Here is a 5,363-nt window from a genome sequence, read left to right as displayed (position 1 = left end):
AGCACTGCTGCCAAATCCGTCTAGTTAACTGAAATCTGAACTGCTGATTGGACAGTGGGGTCAGTGTTTTAGTTCACCCTCTCCCCTGATGCTGTTTCCAGAGTATCCACAATACACAAGACACAAGATGGTCAATTTACCTTGTCTTTAGATGGATAAATACACAACGTAACATGTGCCTTTGTGCTGTTAGGACTGGCCACTGCCTTTAACCTTTGTGTATTTTAACTTTTTGTAACATGTGGTATTTGTATTTTTGATCACTTTATCTTACTACATTAATCCCAGGAACATTGCACATGTATATATCTCAGATTTTGTAAACATTACACATTTATTTTTATCTATATGAGGGTATATTCTGTATGTTAATCTCAGGAACATTCACATGTATATATTCTCAGGAACTTCTGCATATTTCACATGTATATATTTCAGATTTATTAACAAAAAGATCCAGTTAACTGTGTATAGTATTTTATCCTATACACTGCTACTTATCCCCACTGTACTGCTTTGTCAATTTAATTTTTTTCCCCAAGGGGGATCAATAAAGATACATCTTATGTTATGTTTTGTCTGTGTGGATGAACTGTATATAAAGTGGTTGTGGTTGCTTTGTGAGACCCTGAATGATAAATCCCACCAAAAAGTATATGTTTGAAGTAATTTGTGTCTATTTTTAAACTCCTGTCCTGCTCAGTAAACCTTAAAGTGGTTCTGATATAAATATGTATGTGTTTATATAGAAATACAAATATCAGTCCATGAACAGTCATCACATCTTTAAACCCTTAAATATCATTTTCCACTATCAATTGGGCTATTTTTTCCCTTTAGTAACCCAGTATGAACTCTTAGCTACATATCGTATAGGTCTCCTACATATGCATAACGACATGGAGGACACACTTGGATGACCTGGTCACCTGATGTAGTGAACACCAAATATGGAAACACAACAATAGTACAACAATTAATCTCCTGACTAGAAATGTTTTAAATGAGTCCTGAAAAACATTAGTGTGGACGAATTGTTGAGCAATTTTCACTTTTAGGTTGCAGTACTCAACATCTACCACTAGATATCACTCTACATCAACATTTAATCAACATCCAGACTTCAGTGTCTTCTTCACTCCAGTCAACACACTCATGGACGCATCGCACACAGACATTGTAAGTACACTTTTTTTTTTAAATGCACAGCTCGTTTCAGTCAATCGTAACTTTGGGGTATTTTTTTTTAGATCTCCATATCTCTTTCCCTCCATCATATGCCTCTATGAGAGATCAGCTTGCATGTGTCAAATCCCACCGACAGGTGGCGCTGCTTCTGTGAGATCCTGCATGGCTGTCTGTCTCAGCATGAGTCTGGTCCCCTACTACACACAGAGCACAGTATTATGTAATGTTTACTATTATATTAAGGCACTATATCTTTCGTAATGTCGTGTGATTTCTCTTTTCCTATGAAAAAAAAGTTAAAAGTCATAATGCAGAGGCCTATTGACACAGTAAGCACGTGCAAGATGCCAGTCTCACACACGTGCCATCATCTCCAACATGCACACTTTCCAGCCGGTACTCAGAACACCGGCTCGTCTCCACCACTGCCTGCATGTTACAAACATGGGGTTAGCCGAGTTTACGCCAGACCACGCCCCCTGTGTCCAGCTGGTGGCAACACTCGTGATGACATCACCGCTGCGCGCGCCCATTGGCCGCGGGACGGCGCACGCCTGCCCAATCGCCTGCCGGTGAGGTGACGTCAGCGTAGACTGCTCCCGTTCACTTTCAACGGAGTGGGCGGGGCGCCGGGGTTACCAACGTCAGTGGCTGCGCTGTGATTGGCTGCGAGCGGAGAAAGTGAGCGTCTGTTGCTGAGAGAAAACGGAGAGAGGGAGAGCGGGGTTTGCAGCGGGCATCGATGCGTCTGCTGCACCAACACAACTCATCAGCTCTCACACAAAGTTTCTCAACATGCATCCCTCTGTGTTTCCCCTCTATGTGCGTGCTTTCCCTGAGACTCTGAACTCTTGAATGATGGTTTATTATAAGCGAGTGCACAGTTTTGGATGCTGAGTAACAGAGTTAGAAATTAGCCGCACCGTGGGGGCTTTTTTATAATCCTGCTGCACCAACTTTCTTTGTGGACAAGCAGAAAGAGGAGTTGATGCATTATCACCGTCTGCTCAGGGATGGCACTTGCGCTGTCAATTATGGTAAACATACTCCTTTTCAGAAGAGGAGGGGGCATGTGTGCCTTTTTATTGGCCCTAGGTTACCTGCTCCCTCCTCTCGACCCTCCCTCGTGCTGTTCCTATGGTTCCCAAAGCTGTGATTGGATACTGTAAAGTTTGGGACAGGACACCGGTCTGGCTCAGCATCCCCGCTCCCATTGGCTGGATCCACCTGTCTGTCAAGTAGACTTTGACAGCAGGACACGCCCTCTGGTCTGGGGCGCCGACTCTGATTGGCTACTGTACCTGTCAGCGATCTCTGATTGGTCGGTTCGCCCAGCTGTTAGTGGTTCATTCACCATTTTGTGACTGTAGTGGAAAAGAAGACCGATAGTTTTTTATATCCTTGTTTGAGTTTCTGTCGGGGAAAGACATGTTTTGCGGAGGAAAAGTAAAGCGTGAGTCCGGACCGCACAGCCGTCAGAGCCGACAGCAGAGGGATGTTACCGAGAGTTGTGCGAGCCGCCTCATCAGCAAAATAAGACCATAAATCTTTCTCTGGCGAAGGGAAAAGCTCTGTTTGGGTGAGTTGAAACTTAAGTTAGCGAGCCGTAGTGAAGCTCAACTGAGACTAATTTTCACATTTCAGGAGGGGACGAGTTAGCACAAGCTGGGAACCAACTGACAACGGTCGTCGGTTGCTCTGATACCGTCCGAAGAAACGGAGTGACACCGAGAGAGAGGGGAGGAAGAGAGCAGGGGTGGTAGTGGAGGAGGAGGAGGAGAGAGGGGGGGGGTAACAGAACAGCCTAAAAACTTTCTCAAATGTTTTACCACAGTCCCACGGACGACTAAGAAACGTTTTAGCTTTGGTCGGTCATTTTTTTCAACATTGTGGTTTGATGTGGAGCACTTTTCCGTGACCTTAGTTTTCCAGTTTTTTTTTTTTTTTTTGCTTAGAGAGAAAGAGAGAGAGAGCAGCAGCGCTAGCGTATAGTAAAAACAATCGACCTATTTGCAGCATTGCAGCCCAAATGTTTACTAATAAGCCATCGCATAGCTTTTTGCTTTTTTCTTTTTTTTTTTTTTTGTTGTTTTTCTCTCGCTGTTTACAAAAATAGCACAGGGAAGAAAATGGGGGAAAACAACCAGAGGCGCGTCTCTTTAACACCCCGTTTCCTTGTGGCTCCTGACGGTGTTATTATGTGGGTATACTAACGTTAGTAGTCTGCCACCGTCGCGTACTACGACTACTACAACCACCACTACTACTAACGACACTGAGCTGCTTACTAGAGCGAAACACCAACACCAAAATGTTTCTGCTTTTTTTAAAAATTCCCCTAAGTTTTTAAAAAATCATTTAGACAAAGTGTCACCTTAGTGGCAGCTTTCTGTGGAGTGGCTGCGTGTGTGTGTGTGTGTGTGTGTGTGTGTGTGTGTGTGTTTGTACTATTGGCGTTGTAGTGGGTATTTGCATGCCAAACATCGTATGTATAAGGAAGAATTAGGCCCTCTCTATAGTTGTGGATAATAAAAACGTCACCTGAAACCGGTTGTTTGTGTTTTGTTACCGAGCACCGTACGCAGAGCAGACCGGCTGACTGCCTCGAGTCATAATACTCCTTTGACATTGTGTATCTCCTCTCGTAGTACTCGCAGAGATCAGCGCAGTGAAACCGGGAATGCATTTCGGCTTTTCCCTCGCCGACACTCCACTTCTCTGCACTGCAATCCCCACCATCAGTGTCGATGCACCCTTGACATCTCTGACTTCGCAGTTTTAAACAGTTTTGTCATCTATTTCATTTGACATATTTTCAAATAATTGTCATTTAATAGTTGTTTTATTATTTTAGACTTTTTAGTGTCCTCATCTGTGGCATGCATACATTTCCTCATCTCTTCATTATTGCACTTGTGTAACGCAGGAGACAAATCCCTGATGGTGTAGGCATCTTTGCATTGCTTGTAGAGCAGCTGGCCATTTATGTGGCATTGGCAGTTCTGTCATTTGGTCCCAAACAGGAACAGTCACCTCTGATCTATGCTACTGCCTCCTGATCAATAGGGGGGCCAGAATGCACACAAATCCAGGCCTCAGTGTTTCTCTTTTTATTGATATGATATGTACAAATCAGATATGCAAACCACTGAACAGCTGCCAGTATTCATACTACGTCACAATGGATGTTCTCCATAACAAACGCGCTCACACACTTGCATGCCCGCACACATACACACTTCACAGCTTGCCCTCTCGGTGTGCCGAAAATACCCTAACAAAATGTTGTCTTTTACTTATGTCATGATGCCTGTACGATCACATCCCACTCACTCATGAGAGCTCAAACCAAAGTGTGTGTGTTTGTGTGTGTGTGTAACAGAGAGCATGTTCTTTTTTTGCTGTTTCATGTATGAATGTGGTCCCCGGTGACCCAGTTAAGGGCAAAGCCGCCTTGCCATGATGCCACGAGTGTAAGGGCCACGGTAGGCTTTACTGTCACGGCCGTCCCTTCTGTCTTTCTCTGTCGTACCATCGCATGTTCTCCTCTCCATCCCTGTCCCCCCGTCACTGCAGCCCTGCGCCCATACAGACACCCATAAAACGCTTTTAGGAGAGGGATGAGCTGCAGTGTGCCTGGTAACAACGTATACACTCACACACTGACATGTAGTGCAAATGCAGTAGACACAACCTGAAGGCAGCCGTACACAGTCATATACATCGTATAGTTTAAGTAGTTGGTGTCCCCCCACATTACCCCCTGTGCACACATTCTCTGCCATGTTGCGGTGGGGCATAGGCTAAATTCTCTACGACCGGCTGCATAAACTGGCATTGAGGTGGAGGTTTACTAGGGCTGTATAGTCTAGTGATGAATATTGAATACATTCTCCTTTCTTTAATGTATATTTTGATAAGAGATTTTTTCATGAATGACCAGTCTGCGTTTATGCATGTGTGCGTGTGTGTGTGTGTGTGTGTGTGTGTATGTATGTGTGTGTGTGTGTGTGTGTTATATTCACGTTTGGCACATATTTACCTTCGTTCAACCTGCAAAGGAATCATCTGCAAAAGTGGTTCTTGAATGAAAATCTAAAATTATATTCTTAAAATTTAAGAATCCTAAAAGTCCATTTTAATTTATTTTTATGTGTTTATATGTAAAAAAGTGA

At 43.8% G+C, this 5,363-nt stretch overlaps 1 protein-coding gene across 1 annotated transcript in view; it reads left to right on the top strand.

Annotated features, from left to right (window-relative positions):
* Nucleotides 1-2,620: 2,620 nt before the first annotated feature.
* Nucleotides 2,621-5,363, top strand: part of cicb (capicua transcriptional repressor b) — a 35,396-nt gene continuing 32,653 nt past the window's right edge. Inside the window, exon 1 of the mRNA XM_053326511.1 lies at nucleotides 2,621-2,767. The gene's annotated coding sequence lies outside the window, so the exon portion shown is untranslated. The remainder of the gene's footprint in view (nucleotides 2,768-5,363) is intronic.

The sequence above is a fragment of the Scomber japonicus genome, chromosome 10 (genome assembly GCF_027409825.1).
Source record: "Scomber japonicus isolate fScoJap1 chromosome 10, fScoJap1.pri, whole genome shotgun sequence".
Lineage (NCBI taxonomy): Eukaryota > Metazoa > Chordata > Actinopteri > Scombriformes > Scombridae > Scomber > Scomber japonicus.
This window is presented reverse-complemented; position numbering and strand designations above follow the sequence as displayed.